The sequence below is a fragment of the Cetorhinus maximus genome, chromosome 5, assembly GCF_964194155.1.
Source record: "Cetorhinus maximus chromosome 5, sCetMax3.hap1.1, whole genome shotgun sequence".
NCBI classification, from domain to species: domain Eukaryota; kingdom Metazoa; phylum Chordata; class Chondrichthyes; order Lamniformes; family Cetorhinidae; genus Cetorhinus; species Cetorhinus maximus.
The window spans coordinates 167,607,176-167,624,623 of NC_135883.1; the positions used below are offsets into that span (position 1 = coordinate 167,607,176).

The following is a 17,448-nucleotide window of genomic DNA, read 5'->3' on the forward strand; positions in this document are numbered from 1 at the left end:
GTCATCTCTAACTATTGCACCAATGCCTCTTTGATTAACAGTGCTACCCTACCACCTTTACCTAGCTTCCTATTCTTCTTGAATGTCAGATACCCTTCAATATTAAGGACCCAGTCTTTGTCGTCCTGCAGCCACGTCTCTGTAATTGCTATCAGATCATATTTATTTACTTCAATGTGGGCCATCAATTCATTTACTTTGTTATGAATGCTACATGCATTCAGATAGAGAGCCTTCAGTTTTGTCTTACTGTTACCTTTGTAACATCAAGTCTTGACTGCTGATGTATTCTTAGGTTTTTTTCTCTCTGTCCCTTCCTGCCATTCTCTCATATTACTATTTTGCTCTCCTGTCTTGACTACATTTTGAATTGCTACCTCTAGCCAAGCTTGATGCCTCACCCCTCTTGTTTAGTTTAAAACCCTCTCTACTTCCCTAGTTATGTTATTTGCAAGGACGCTCGTCCCAGCACAGTTCAGGTGTAAACCATCCCAACGGTACAGCCCCCACTTTCCCCAGTACTGATGCCAGTGCCCCACAAACCGGAACCCACTTCTCCCACACCAGTCTTTGAGCCACGCATTTGTCTCTCTAATCTTATTTGTCCTATGCCAATTTGCACGTGGCTCAGGTAATAATCCAGAGATTATAACCTTTGAGTTTCTGCTTCTTAATTTGGTACTTAGCTCTTCATACTGACTTTGCAGAACCTCTTTCCTAATTCTACCTATGTCATTGGTACCTACATGGACCATGCCAACTGGATCCTCCCCCTCCCACTGCATGTTCCTATCCAGCCCTGAGCAGATGCCCTGAACACTGGCACTGAGCAGGCAACATAGCTGTCTGGGCTCTTGCTCTTTGCTGCAGAGAACAGTGTCAATCACCCTCACTATACTATCCCCTACTACCACTACATTCCTTTTTGCTCCCCCAGCTTGAATGGCTTCCTGTACAACAGTGCAATGGCCAGTCAGCTCATCCACCTTGCAGACTTCACTTTCATCCACACAGGCTGTTTGACAATTGCAAAGCCTGAGGCTCCTCCCTTACTTTCTGCTCGGTCCCACTACCTGCCTCACTGACAGTCACATCCTCCTGTCCCTCACTGCTGACCAAAATAGATGTCCCTGTTCTAAGAGATGTGACTGTCTTCTGGAACGAAGTATCCAGGTACTTTTTCCCCCTTCCTTATGTCGCTCAGTATCTGCATTTCAGCTTCCAGATTATTAATCCTGATCCAGAATTCCTCAAGCTGCTTACAATTCCTGCAGACGTGTTTGTTATGGATCGTCTTGGCGTCCAAAAGCTCCCACATCACACAGCTGCAACATAACATCTGTCCCGCCATTCTAATTTATGTTATTCATTTAATATACTTTAATTAATTTCTTCCTATGTGTGCTACAATTTACTGTGTTTATTGAATGCTGGTACCACTGACAACTAAAGATTATATACTTCTTAAATACAAGGTATGTGTTTTAGATGTTTGTTTAAGTTACTTTATTTTATTGTTCTTTTTATCTGTATTGCTTGATATTATTTTTAAAGTTTTCAAATTTTGATTTGTTATTTTAAAGTTTTAGTTCTTTTTATTTATAGATCTTCCTTAATTTGCCTGTCCTAAGCTGGTTTCTCACACACTGTCCCTTAGACTAAGTACTTACCGGCCAATCAACTTACTGGCCAAAATTTTTCCCTCGTCGAGAGGGCTCAGCAGGACCCGACCGCCACCCATGATCGGCTCCACACTACGATTTCATGCGTCCGCGCCAATTAAGGCCCGCCCTACATGGATCGTGAGCGGCAGCGCTCGGCACTACCTGTGCAGGTATGAGGAAGAGGGAGAGCGGGTCTGGCTCACAGTTCACGCATGCCCGTGAAAGAGCACCCCAATCTCCCTGAGGCACGGAGCTGCCTCAGGGAGACTGAAGCGCTTTTTAAAAACAATTAATAAAGACAGTAAAAATTTTAAAAAACATGTCCCATCTCATAATTCCAAAATAAAGTTTTTATTTAAATTTTATTTGCTTTAGGAAACCTCATCCCGCTCCTGGATGAGGTTTCCTAAAAAATGTAAAGGCCGCTTGGCCTTTTCGCCTGCCTGCCAACCATAAGGTTGGATGGGCAGCATAAATTGGAATTTAATTAGCTTGTTAATGGCCTTAATGAGTCTTTCACTTATCGGCGGGCGTGCAGCCAATGCCGGCCCGCCTGCCAAACGAAATATCACGTGAGTGCGAGCTGACATCAAAACGCACGCCCAAAATCATCGTTCATCATTTTACACTTGGGCGTGTTGAGCGCATTCCCGCACACTGAGTGTAAAATTCTGCCCACTAGCTTCCTGTGACGTCACAGTTGCTTTTTTTTCTTTTTCCCTGACTGCCGCTTCCCAGCAGCTGAAACAATGAAACAGTGCACTCCTCAGCTCCTCTCTGACCCCCAGCAAGGTAGGCCGCTCTGCAATCCCTGGCACTCCTTAGCTCCCGACTGCCCACCGCAGGTCAGCTCCGCTCCGACTCCCAGCAAGGTACCTCACCACCCCCAACATCATCATCCCTCTCCTCATAACCTCACCCCTCCCGTTACACCTTCCTCTTCCAGTCAAACCTAGACCTTCCACTCACACCCTCAACAATGATCCATAGCAGACCATGGCCAAAACACTAATGTCCCAAAGCAGACCCTCAATGGTGGCCTTCCACCTTCCATGAGTTGCTTTGCGGCAGAGCCATGTCCATGAGAATCCACCCACCTTGCAATGCATGTGGTCCTACAGGGTCCCGTCACTGTAGTGCTCAGCATCTTCCGCTCCTCGGATGTCAACGATGTGAGCAGGGCCCTGACGATAAGTTCTGACTTCTGCGCATCACACTCGTCAAGATATGTCCTGCATCAGCATGTTTTCCCGCCGGAATGGGTGGTAAATTTGACATGGGGGGGATGATTTCGGTGATCAGGGCTTATAATGATCTGCAGATGTATTAAAATGAAGTTCCCGATGTCCGGCAGTGACAGTATGCCATTGATGGTCGCAAACTGATTTCACAATGGCGTGAAACCGATTTTTGGCCTTCCTGGCATATTGGCTGCTCACGCCCGTCATAACGCCTGACACCAATGTGCACGGAAAATTCCACCCATGGACATAGAAGAATGAGAGGTGATTTTATTGAAACATATAAGATCCTCAGGGGATTTCACAGGGTGGATACCAGGAGGATATTTCTACTTGTGAACGAGACTAGAAGTGGGGCACATAGTTTAAAAATAAGTGGTCTCTCTTTCAAGATGGAGATGAGGCAAAATCTTTACTCTCAGAGGGTCGTTAGTATGTTGAATTCTCTTCCCCAGAAAGCAGTGAAGGCTGGGTCATGGAATTTATTCAAAACAGAGTTAGACAAATTTTTGATAGATAAATGAGTCAAGGGTTATTGGGGACAGACAGGAAAGTGGAATTGAGATCATAAGCAAATTAGCTATGATCTTATTGAATGGTGGAGTAGGCTTGAAGGATCAAATGGCCTACTCCTGCTTCTGAGTCCTATGTTCCTAAAGGAGCTGAACTCAAGAAGTGAAGTGAGTGTGGCTGCCCTTGACATCAAAGTATCTTTTGTTGCATCAAGTGTGGCATCAAGGACTCCGAGCAAAATTGAATTCAATGGGAATCAGGAGAAAACTCTTCACTGGTTGGAGTCATGCCCAGTGGAAAAGAAGATGGTTGTGGTTGTTGAAACCAAACATCTCAGCCCCATCACTGCAGGGTACCTCAGGGTAGTGTTATGGGGCCAACTGCTTCAGCTGCTTCAACAATGGCTTTCTCCACAATATGAAGTCAGGACTGGCTAATGTTTGCACAGCATTCAGTAACATGGGCAACTCCTCAGATAATGAAGAAGACCATATCCATTTGTAGCAAGATCTGGACAACATTCAGGTTGGACTGATAAGTGGCAAGTAATGATGGAACTAAACATCCAGGGCTATTCAGTATTTAGGAAGGACAGAAAAACAGGAAAAGGAGTTGCATTGCTCGTTAAAGAGGAAATTAATGCGATAGTGAGGAAAGATATTAGCTCTGATGATGTGGAATCTGTATGGGTAGAGCTGTGAAACACTAAAGGGCAAGAAACATTAGTGGGGGTTATTTATAGATCCCCAAACTGTAGTAGTGACGTTGGGAATGGCATTAATCAGGAAATTGGAGACACATGCAATAAAGGAACATCTGTAATTTTGGGTGACTTTAATTTGTAAATAGATTGGGCAAATCAAATTAGTAACAATACCATAGAGGAGAAATTCCTGGAGTGAAGATGGGATGGTTTTCTGGACCAATATCTTGAGGAACCAACTAGAGAACACGCCATCCTAGACTGGGTATTGTGTAATGAAAGAGGAATAATTGGCAATCTAGTTGTGTGAAGCACATTGGGGATGAGCAATCATAATATGATAGAATTCTTCATCAAGATGGGGAGTGATGTAATTGATTCTGAGACTAGGGTCCTGAATCTTAATGAAGGAAACTACGATGGTATGAGGCACAAGTTGGCTATGATGGATTGGGAAATGTTACTTAAAGGGGTGATGGTGGATAGACAATGGCAAACATTCAAAGAGCGCATGGGTGAACTGCAACAATTGTTTATTCCTGTCTGGCGCAAAAGTAAAACAGGAAAGGTGGCCAAATCATGGCTTACAAGGGAAATTAGAGGTAGTATTAGATCCAAAAAAGAGGCATACAAATTGGCTAAAAAAACCCAACAGACCTGAGGATTGGGAGTAGTTTAGAATTCAGCAAAGGAGGTCCAAGGGATTGATTAAGAAGGGGAAAATAGGGCACAAGAGTAAGCTTGCGGGGAACATAAAAACTGACTGTAAAAGTTTCTATAGGTATGTGAAGAGAAAAAGATTGGTGAGGACAAATGTAGGTCCCTTACAGTCAGAAACAGGGGAATTTATAATGGGGAACAAAGAAATGGCTGACCAACTAAATACATACTTTGGTTCTGTCTTCACAAAGGAGGACACTAATAACATAGCAGAAATGTTGGGGAACACAGGGTTTAGTGAGAGGGATGAACTGAAAGAAATCAATATTAGTAGGGAAATGGTGTTGGGGAAATTGATGGAATTGAAGGCCGTTAAATCCTGAGGGCCTAATAATCTACATTCCAGAGTACATAAGGAAGTGGCCCTAGAAATAGTGGATGCATTGGTGGTCATCTTCCGAGATTCTATAGACTCTGGAACAGTTCCTACAGATTGGAGGGTAGCTAATATAACCCCACTATTTAAAAAGGGAGGTAGAGAGAAAACAGGGAATCGTAGACCAGTCAGCCTGACGTCGGTAGTGGGGAAAATTCTAGAGTCCATTATGTAAGATTTAATAGCTGAGCACTTGGAAAACAGTGGCAGAATCGGACAGAGTCAGCATGGATTTATGAAAGGGGGATCATGTTTGACAAATCTACTGGAATTTTTCGAATATGTAACTAGAGTTGATGAGGAGGAGCCAGTGGATGTGGTTTATTTGGACTTTCAGAAGGCTTTCGACAAAGTCCCACACAAGAGTAAAATTAAAGCGCATGGGATTGGGGGTAGCATATTGAGATGGATAGAAAACTGGTTGGCAGACAGGAGACAAAGAGTAGGAGTAAACACATCTTTTTCCTGATGGCAGGCAGTAACTAATGGGGTACCGCAGGGATTGGTGCTGGGACCCCAGCTATTCACAATATATGTTAATGATTTAGATGAAGGAACTAAATATAATATCTCCAAATTTACAGATGACACAAAGCTGATTGGGATGGTGAGGAGGATGCAGAGATGCTTCAGTGTGATTTGGGCGAGCTGAGTGAGTGGGCAAATGCATAGCATATGCAGTATAATGTGGATAAATGTGAGGTTATCCACTTTGGTAGCAGAAACAGGAAAGCAGATTATTACCTGACTGGCTATAAATTGAGAGAGGGGAATGTGCAACGAGACCTGGATGTCCTCGTACACCAGTTGCTGAAGGTAAGCATGCAGGTGCAGCAGGCAGTAAAGAGGGCATATGGTATGTTGGCCTTCGTAGCAAGAGGATTCGAGTACAGGAGCAGAGATGTCTTGCTGTAATTATACAGGGCCTTGGCGAGACCACACCTGGAATATTGTGTGCAGTTTTTGTCTCCTTATCTGAGGAAGAATGTTCTTGCAGAGGGTGTGCAGTGAAGGTTTACCCGACTGATTCCTTGGATGGCGGGACTGACATGTGAGGAGAGATTGAGTTGGTTAGGATTATACTCGCTGGAGTTCAGAAGAATGAGGGGGGATTTCATAGAAACTTATAAAATTCTAACAGGATTAGACAGGATAGATGCAGGAAGGATGTTCCTGATGGTAGGGGAGTCCAGAACCACGGGTCACAGTCTGAGGATACGGGGTAGACCATTTAGAACTGAGATGAGGTGAAATTTCTTCACCCAGAGAGTGGTGAGCCTGTGGAATTCATTACCACAGAAAGTAGTTGAGGCCAAAACATTGTATGTTTTCAAGAAGGAGTTAGATATAGCTCTTGGGGTGAAAGGGATCAAAGGATATGGGGAGAAAGCGGGAGCAGGCTATTGAGTTGGATGATCAGCCATGATCATAATGAATGGCAGAGCAGGCTCGAAGGGCCGAATGGCCTACTCTTGCTCCTAGTTTCTATGTTCCTATGTCTATGTTTCAATTGCCCTAATGAGACAAAACACCGGGATTCTGTCCAGCTACACTAGCCAGGGCTTCAGGTGCAAACAAATCTCACCAAGTGAACCAACTTCCATTTCTCTGCATCATGCATACGGAGAGTGGGGACTAATAAAAGAGTAATGTTCAGCCATAAATGCAGTAATGAGATAACGCTGCAGACATGAAAGGCTATGGTCCTTTATGATTAGTTAAACTGTGACCTAAACCTGATAGTCATTATCTGAAGTCTATTGAAAAGTGCACTTGGTTAGAATGACTCCAATGTGGGTCATGATAAATACCTATAACATGCTCAGAGAACATACTTCAGAGCAGCTGCATCAGGATAATCAATAACCTTCTAAGCACAATACCCATCAGGCTACATTATATGATCTTCTGACACAAGGCTTACATGTGAGTAGTCCAGCCATTATTTTCATATAGGAACTGCCTTTGTTCATGTCGCTAATGTTGAACTGAAGGTGACTGACTGAGCTGAGATTGAGTGAGACAACATAGAACTAAGGGACAAGATGGGACATACTTGAAGAGAGGGGCCATCTGTTACCCTTCGATGACCGCAGAACATTGCATCACATGGCAGTGCCGCAATGCCATTCAGTACCTGAGACTGCGGGCTGAATAATGTGCTGGGGCACCAAGGGTGGGCTGCTTACCTGGAAGTTGGTGGCCTTTCGAATTCAGGGCCTTCCGATCATGCCAAACAAAATGTTAATTGAGGTTTGTTCATTTCCAGGGCAGTTTTAAGGCTATCATTCCGCCCAATCAGAATTGGAGAGCAGAATGTCCAGCCTCCGAGCTTGTTGGCTGCCCCCCTGGATTAAGGTCAAGGCCAACAGTTTAAAGGGCCTCTGGGCATGAGACAGTGTCAGGGGGTCCCCTGATTTGCAGAGAAGGGTTGCCCAGTTGTTGCACATTTCCCTCCAGAGGTGTCTACACCATTGGAGCGAGGGGAGGGGCGGGGGAGAAGGGTCAAATCAGCCCCTAGATTCAATGAGGACTCCTTCAGAGCCCTCCTACACGTAGCCTCTGACTGATGTGAGCAACTGAAACCTACCCCTGGTAAGAGAAGGAAGCCAAACCAGCCTGCATGCAGCCTGGGAGAAGGTGGCCAAGGAGATCAGCAGTATTGGGCTGGTCAGAAGGAAATGGTCCCAATACCAGAAAAGGCTTTGACCTAATGAGGGCGGCCAAGGTGAGTAAGGCCTCAGTATGTGCAATCTTGTGTCAGTACGCTATAGGGCGTGCTCGCGAATGCAAGAGGAAAGTTATTTTGGATGGAACTCAAAGGCAGCATGATTCAACAAGGACACAGCTGTCTTTGACAATGTCATTGTGCATTTAAAGCTTTGGGGTCCAGTTGTAGGGTGGATGGTTGGCAGAATGAGCATATGACAGATGAGCACAGCATTTAGGCTGGTATACATTTAGCTAATAATGGGTGGGCAGCATGTCATAAAATAATCTGAAACTGTAACGAGTGCACTCTTACACATCTTTTCAGGAGAAGCGAGAGTGCAATATCCATCTCTCTCAGATACTTTATAGCCCTGGAAGATGGCCAGGAAAAAAATATAGCACTCAGCAGAGCACTCAGCAGCCGATAAAAGTCCTCTAACTCATATGAATTTTAAAATGGGTAATCTGTTCAAATAAGCACTCTCAGCAATACCAGATATACTAATCTCTCAGCTGCAGCTTTTAAACCTGCCAGCATAAGCTGCCTCTTCAAAAAACAGGAACCACATATAGCGTGAATCTGACTCAAAGGTGTATTATAGCATTCACACCATATTATGGCTGTCAAGTGGGACCTTAAATACATGATTAGTTGACATTTACATAACGCTGGTGGGGTTCCAACTTTTAAGCCCACCTGCCTGCTGTATTATACAAAACTGCTGTGATGAGGTTAGCAACGCCACTTGACATCATCTCGCCCAATAATACGTCTCCAGGTGCGGGGAACACTCCCAATTTGGGAACGTATTATTCTGCCCTTTGAGGGAGAAAAGCAAAATATAATTACAAATGTGCAAAGTATATACAGAGATGGAACGCCTATGCCACTATTGTGCAATCAGAACTTTTTAATTTTTCTAACTTATCCACTACATCTTAGTTCATCTCAGACATCCTCAGCAGAGGCCGAGGCAGCTCACTAACTGATATGCCCTGTTATCTGAGACGACTTTGGCAGGCATCCTCTGGAGGCCTGAGGTCTGGAGGGCCCCAGCCTATTGATGGCCTCCTGCTCTAGGAAGGTGTACCTTCTTTGGCCAGACCTTCTGGAGTTGATAGGATTATAGGCAGAGGGGATTTGGAGCTGCTGGACACCCTTGGAATGTCCTGGGTGGATACCCCTGGAGTGTCTGGCTGATGCTTCCCTCCCTGTGGGCGCCCAAGCGCCCCTTCCTGACTCCTTGAGGAGAAGGGTCACCTGGGGGAAGGTTGATGTGTCCCATTCCCTCTCTCACCTAGCCACCCCTAGAACACAATCATGGCTGGTTGGATGGCGTACAGGTCTGAGCGCAAATCTGGCAGAAACTGCTGGACCTGTGTATCCAAGGCAGCCACCACCCTTCCAATGGTGACTTTGATGTGTTCGCAAGCCGGAGCCATGACATCCAATAGAATGTAGATGGACTTCTCCATGTTCGGTTCCAATCTGCTGATGGCCTCTGGTAACTCTGCCTGATGTTCCTTTGACTGTCTTTGTAGCTCCACCAATCCTGTCAGGGCTGATTCCAGAGGTTCATCATTGGACATGGACTCAACAGGAGCCTGGTCTCCAGCAGTCCTCTGACTGTCAGAGAACTTGGCTGACACTGCCCCTGCCAGTTGTGGATACATGTCGGTGAGGTGATCACCAGATAGTAACCCCGAGCCTACTCTAGAACTAGGGCCCATCAAGATGCGTGTATCTGGGCTGATGGAGGGTGCAGGTCAATGCAGTGACGGGTCTTCGTCAGGTGGGTCTTCAGCATCCTCATCTGAGGTGGTCTGGGGCTGATACACTGGCTGGGGGTCACCCTTCGCCTTTTTTTGCTGGTGTCTGGAATAGGGAAAAGAGATAATTAGTGATTGAATGGACATTATACGTCACTCACAGTCATTATCCGTGTGGGCTGATATACTGGATGGACCCTCACTGGCTTGTTAGGAGAGGCCAATCTCACCCTCTACGCTGGAATGATCCCTTTCCTCTCCAAACAGCTTTGCTTCCTGCTCCTCATAGAGGGTGAGTGTCCTCAACTTTGGCATCCTCCCTCCAGTCTGGGATCGCTCCCTGTTGTTGTGGCAAATCTTGTCATACATAAAGACAGATGGACTGACTGTGAGCACCACGAATGAAAGAGCAGTTCAGAAGGATGCATGCCTGCTGTGTGTCCTGAATCTACATACCCCTCCCACCATCCCCCGCCCCCACAAACCCCCAATCCCCAATGAGGGAAGAAGACGCCGTTTGTGGGGGATGTTAAAGTGACTGTCAGACAATCAGTGCTAATGTCCCATTTGCTGGTAATGTGTGACTTCCCTGTGGACTGTAACCCTTTGACTGCCTGACTCCCTTATGAGAGTGTAAGTTTAGAGTGAGGAAAAGGATCTTGGCAGAGTGTATCAGATCATGTATCCTTTTCCAACATTGCAAGGCAGTCCTTTTTTGGGGTCCACAGGTGCTGACTTCCCTGGTTACCTCCTTGCAGGCTGGCATGGTTAGTTTTGTGGAGCTCCTTCTCCCATCGCCAGGAAAGAGGGTCTCCCACCTCTCCTGGATGACCTGGAGGAGTGTCTCCAGAGAGTTCTCACTAAACCAATGGTGCAGGTGGTATAGTATGTTTGGTCGGCATGCCAATTGAGACCTTCAGCCCACACCTGGCCTGAAAAGAGTGAGTATATGTGTCAGTGCTATTTAAATATGGCACCAGGGCCTTTGACCCCATGACACGGTAACAACACGGTGGACCAACCACTGCTCCTCCCGCCACGAGGTCCTCGCTTATACATAAGTAATGAGCTGAAAAGCGTAGGATCTGACCTGATAACCCACACTGCCTCCCAGTGGGAATCATGCCAAGTTAACTGGCCGCCACCGCTTTTCACAGAATCACAGAATCACACAGTGCAGAAGAGGCCCTTCCATCGAGTCTGCACCGACACGTGAGAAACACCTGACCTACCTACCTAATCCCAATTACCAGCACTTGGCCCATAGCCTTGAATGTTATGATGTGCCAAGTGCTCATCCAGGTACTTTTTAAAGGATGTGAGGCAACCCGCCTCCACCACCCTCCCAGGCAGTGCATTCCAGACCATCACCACCCTCTGGGTAAAAAGTTTTTTTCTCACATCCCCCCTAAACCTCCTGCCCTCACCTTGAACTTATGTCCCCTTCTGACTGACCCTTCAAGTAAGGGGAACAGCTGCTCCCTATCCACCTTGTCCATGCCCCTCATAATCTTGTACACCTTGATCAGGTCGTCTCTCAATCTTCTCTGTTTCGACAAAAACAACCCAAGTCTACCCAACCTCTCTTCATAACTTAAATGTTTCATCCCAGGCAACATTCTGGTGAATCTCCTCTGCACCCCCTCCAGTGCAATCACATCCTTCCTATAATGTGGCGATCAGAACTGCACACAGTACTCACCAAGGTTCTATACAACTCCAACATGACCTCCCTACTTTTGTAATTTATGCCTCAATTTATAAAGGCAAATGTCCCATATGCCTTTTTCAACACCCCACTAACATGCCCCTCCGCCTTCAGAGATCTACGGACACACACGCCAAGGTCCCTTTGTTCCTCAGAACTTCCTAGTGTCATGCCATTCATTGTCAAATTACTCCTTCCAAAGTATATCATCTCACACTTTTCAGGGTTAAATTCCATCTGCCACTTATCTGCCCATTTGACCATCCCATCTATATCTTCCTGTAGCCCAAGACACTCAACCTCACTGTTAACCACCCGGCCAATCTTTGTGTCATCCGCAAACTTACTAATCTTACCCCCCACATAGTCACCTATGTCATTTATATAAATGACAAATAATAGGGGACGCAGCACAGATCCCTGTGGTATGCCACTGGACATGGGCTTCCAGTCACTAAAGCATCCTTCTGTCATCACCCTCTGTCTCCTACAACTAAGCCAATTTTGAATCCACCTTATCAAATTACCACATGTGCATTTGTCTTCTTTATAAGTCTCCCATGTGGGTCTTTGTCAAAGGCTTTGCTGAAATCCATATAAACTACACCAACTGCACTATCCTCATCTACACACCTGATCACCTCCTCAAAAAATTCAATCAAATTTGTTAGGCATGACCTCCCTCTGACAAAATCATGCTGGCTATCCCTGATCAAACCTTGCCTCTCCAAGTGGAGATAGCTTCTCTCTTTCAGAATTTTCTCCAATAGTTTCTCTACCACTGAGGTGAGACTCACTGGCCTATAGTTCCCTGGCTTATCTCTATAACCCTTCTTAAATAGCGGAACCACATTAGCTATTCTCCAGTCCTCTGGCACCTCCCCTGTGGCCAGAGAGGAATTAAAAATTTGGGTCAGAGCCCCTGCAATCTCCTCCCTTGCCTCCCTCAGTACTGTGGGACACAAATCATCCAGGCCTGGAGGTTTGTCCACTTTTAAGCCTGCCAACACCTCCAATACCTTGTCACTCCCTATCAATTTGCTTAAGAACCTCGCAGTTTCTCTCCCCGAGTTCGATACCTTTGTCCTCATTCTCTTGGGTGAAGACAAATGTGAAATATTCATTCAACACTCTAATGATGTCATCTGGCTCCACCCACAGACTGCCCCCTTGGTCCCTTATGGGCCCGACTCTTACCCTGGTTATCCTCTTCCCATTGATATACTTATAGAATATTTTGGGATTTTCCCTACTTTTACCAGCCAGAGCTTTCTCATATCCCCTCTTTGCTTTCCTAATTGCTTTCTTAAGATCCACCCTGCACTTTCTGTACTCCACTAATGCCTCTGCTGATTTGCTTCCCTTGTACCTGCTAAAAGCCTCTCTTTTCCTTCTCATCGTAACACAATTCCACGTGGAAATCCTCACCCTTAACTCATCTGTTTTACCTGTAATACTCCTGGCATTAAAGTAGAGGCCATCCAGCCTTGCCTTACTCCTTTGAAACTTAATGTAGCTGTACTCCCTCTGGCTTGATTGTTTTACTGTATTCTGATGTGTCCCTATTCTGCTAACATTCTGTGTCCCCTCCTCCTGCTAAATTAGTTCAAACTCCTTTCAACAGCACTAGCAAACCCGCTCGCAAGGATGTTAGTCCTGTTCTGGTTCAGATGTAGACCTTCCCGCTTGTACAGGTCCCACCTTCCCCAGAAACGGTCCCAGTGATCCAGGAACCTAAAACCCTCCCTCCTGCACCAACTCTTAAACCACATATTCATCTGTGCTATTGTCCTATTTCTGAGCTCGCTAGCTTGTAGCACTGGGAGTAATCCAGAGATTATAACCCGAAAGGTCTTGCTTTTTAGTCTACTGCCTAACTCCCTGAATTCTTGATGCAAGACCTCATCCCTCTTTCTACCTATGTCATTGGTACCAACATGTACCATGACCTCTGCCTTATCACCCTCCCCCTTCAGGATGCAATGCAGCCATTCAGTGACATCCCAGACCCTGGCACCAGGGAAGCAACATCCTGGAGTCACATTGACAGCCACAGTCATGCCTATCTGTTCCCCTGACTATAGAATCCCCTATTACTATTGCTCTTCCACCCTTCCTCCCCCCCTGTACTGACAGGCTGCTTGTGGTGCCAGAAGCTTGGCTCTGTCTGCACTCCCTGGAGGAACCAGCACCCTCATCAGCTTCCAAAACGGAATACCGATTTGCGAGCGGGACCCCAGGGGACTCTTGAATTACCTGACTGTTTCTCTTGGACTGCCTGGTGGTCACCCATTCTCTTCCTTCCTCAAGTCCCTTCATCTTCGGTGTGACCACCTCTCTCTACGTGTTATCCACGATGCTCTCAGACTCACGGATGCTCCACAGTGTCCCCAGCCGCCGTTCTATCTCTGAAACCCGAGCTTCCAGGAGCTGCAGCTGGATACACTTCCTGTACACATGCTGGTCCCGGGCACTAGAAATATTCCCGGCTTCCCACATGGAGCATGAGGAACTCACCACAGCTTTGAGCTCTCCTGCCATGACTTATCCCTTTAAATTAAACCTTTTAAATCAATTACCCGCGGGCCTTTCTTTCCTAGTCTTCATTACTATAGAATATCTGTCTGTCTAGGCCTAAGACATTACCCAGAGGAATTCCTGCTGTGATCTCCTGTGACTGAGATGATTGACCTCCAACAACCCTAACCATCATCTTTTGAGATCGTTGTCACCCGAACCAGTGGAGAGATTTCCCCCTGATTCCCATTGACTCAAGTTTTGCTCGGGCTCCTTGGTGCCACACTCGGTCAAATGTGACCTTGATGTCGAGGTCAGTCACCTCTTGAGTTCAACTCTTTTGTCCATCATCAGCTGCTTCATCAATGACCTTCCTTCCATCATAAGGTCAGATGTGGGGATGTTTGCTAATAATTGTACAATGTTCTGCACCATTCGCGACTCCTCAGTTACTGAAGCAGTCCATGCCCATATGCAGCAAGACCTGCACAACGTTCAGGCTTGGGCTGATAAATAGCAAGTTACATTCACGCCACATAAGTGCCAGGCAAAGACCATCTCAAACAAGAGAGAATCTAACCATCTCCCCTTGACATTCAATGGTGTTATTATCACTGATCCCCCCCGACTATCAACATCCTGGGGGCTACCATTGACCTGAAACTGAACTGGACTAGCCTTATAAATACTATGGCTACAAGAGCAGGTCAGAGGCTGGGAATTTTGCGGAGAATAACTCAACTCCTGACTTCCCAAAGCCTGTCCACCATCTACAAGGCACAAGTCAGGAGTGTGATGGAACACTCCCCACTTGCTTGGATGAGTGCAGTTCCAACAATGCTCAAGAAGCTTAACACCATCCAGGACAAAGCAGCCACTTGATTGGCATCCTATACACCACCTTCAATATCCACTCCCTCCAACACCGACACACAGTGGCGGCAGTGTGTACCATCTACAACATGTGCTGCAGCAACTCATCAAGGCTCCTCAACAGCACCTTGCAAACCTGTGACCTCTACCACCTAGAAGGACAAGGGTAGCTGATGCATCAGAACATGACCACTTGTTCCTCACCAAGTCACACACTACACACCATTCCAACTGGGAACTAAATTGCTCAGAAAGTCTTTTGAACATGCCCTGGACAGCCTGGCTTCCTCCCCCGGACAGCCTTCTACTCTTCCCTGCTGGCCCTTCTCCACCTTGTTCAGCCTCTGTCTCACATTTACCCACTGGTCCTTCTCCATCTTGTCCCCTCTCTATCCCACCATTCCCCACAGGTCCTTCCCCCTTCCTTGTCCTGCCTCCATTCCATTATTTCCCGCTGGTCCTGCCTCCCCCTCCCAGCCTTGGCGCAACTTCTGCTATAGGCTCTTGATATGAATGAGACTCTGAACAGTCCCCAGGAAGGCGAAAGCAGCATCTACTGATCTCAAAGTCATGGAAGAAGTGGAGCTTGCCAGGTGCATGCCATTTATATACAATCACAAAACTGAATATTCTAATTTTCCACTGGCGGGGAACTTAATTTGAAGGGTGAACTTAATTCTGGTGAGGTGGCCTTTTAATGAGCATACATAAGAAAATAAGAAATAGGAGCAGGAGTATATCATTTGGCCCCTCAAGCCTGCCCCACCGTTCAGTAAGACCATGGCTGATCTGCCCCAGACCAAAACACTTTCGTGTCAGCTCCTCATAGCCCTCAATTCCCTGATATTTCAAAAATCTATCTACCTCCTCTTTAAATACTTTTAATGATCTACCCACCACAACTCTCTGGGGTAGAGAATTCCAGACATTCACTAACCTCTGAGAGAAGAAAGTCCTTTGCATCTCAGTTTTAAATGAGTGTCCCCTTATTCTGTAACTATGTCCCCTAGTTCGAGAATCCCTCACTAGTGGAAACATCTTCTCAACATCTACCCTGTCAAACCCCCTCGGAATCTTGTATGTTTCACCCCTCATTCTCCTAAAATCTAATGAGTAAAGGCCTAACCTATGTAGCTGTTCTTGATAAGTCAACCCCTTTATCCCTTGAATCAGCCTAGTGAATCTCTTTTGAACTGCCTCCAATGCCAGTATATCCTTTCTTATATATGGGGGCCTAAACTGTATACTGCTCTCCAGGTGTGGCCTCACCAACAGCCTGTACAGTTGTAACAAGACTTCCCTATTTTTAAACTCCAACCCCTTAGCAATACAGGCCAAAATTCTATTTGCCTTCTTAATTAGTTGCTGCACCTGCATGCTAACGTTTTGTGTTTCATGCACAAGAACACCCAGATCCCTCTGTGCTGCACTTTTTTGGAGCCTCTCTCCATTTAAATAATAGTCTGCCTTTTGATTGTTCCTACCAAAGTGCATGACCTCACACTTTCCTACATTGAACTCCACCTGCCACATTTTTGCCCACTCACTCAACCTATCTATATTCCCTTTCAGATTCCTCATGAAGAGAGATTGGGGAAACTGGGTCTGTATTCTCTAGAGTTTCGAAGAATGAGAGGTGATCTCATTGAAACCTACAAAATACTTAAAGGAATAGACAGGGTAGATGCAGGTAAGATGTTTTCCCTGGCTGGGGAGTCTAGAACCAGGGGATACAATTTCAAAATAAGGGGAAGCCACCTAGGACTGAGATGAGGAGACATTTCTTTACTCATGGGGCTGTGAATCTTTGGAATTCTCTACCCCAGAGGGCCATGGAAGCTCAGTCATTGAGTATGTTTAAGGCAAAGATTGATAGATTTCTGATTAACAGTAACATAAAGGGTTATGGGGATAGTGTGGGTAAAAGGCATTGAAGTGTTCGATCAGCCATGATCATATTGAATGGAGGAGCAGGCTTGATGGGCTGAATGGCCTTCTCCTATTCCTATGTTCCTATGTTAAGTGGGTGGGCACAGATCTGGCATATTGAGTATAATGTGGGAAAATGTGAAATTGTCCATTTTGCCAGGAAGTATAAAAGAGAAGCATATTATCTAAATGGTGAGAGATTGCAGAGCTCTGAGGTGCAAAGGGATCTGGGTGTCCTCGTGCATGTATCACAAAAGGCTAGTATGCAAGTATAGCAAGTAATTAGGAAAGCTAATAGAATGTTATAATTTATTGCGAGGGGAATTGAATACAAAAGTAGGGAGGTTATGCCTCACTTGTACAGGGCACTAGTGAGACCACATTTGGAATACTGTGTACAGTGTTGGTCACCTTATTTCAGGAAGGATGTAAATGCATTGGAAGCAGTTCAGAGAAGGTTTACCAGATTAATACCTGGAATGGGTGGGGTGTCTTATGAGGAAAGGTTGGACAGACTAGGTTTGTATCTGCAGGAGTTTAAAAGAGTAAGAGGAGACTTGATTGAAACATATAAGATCCTGAGGGGTCTTGACAGGGTGGATGTGGAGAGGATGTTTCCTGTTGTGGAAGAATCTAGAACCACGGGTCACTGTTTAAAAATAATGGGTCGCCCATTTAAAGCAGAGATGAGGCAAAATTTTTTAATTCAGAAAGCCGTGAGT

The 17,448-nt window shown here is 45.8% G+C and overlaps 1 protein-coding gene across 1 annotated transcript in view; it reads right to left on the reverse strand.

Annotated features, from left to right (window-relative positions):
- LOC144681151 (dynein axonemal heavy chain 8-like) overlaps positions 1–17,448 on the reverse strand; it is a 1,659,468-nt gene that overhangs the window by 369,156 nt on the left and 1,272,864 nt on the right. The gene's annotated exons all lie outside the window — the stretch shown is intronic.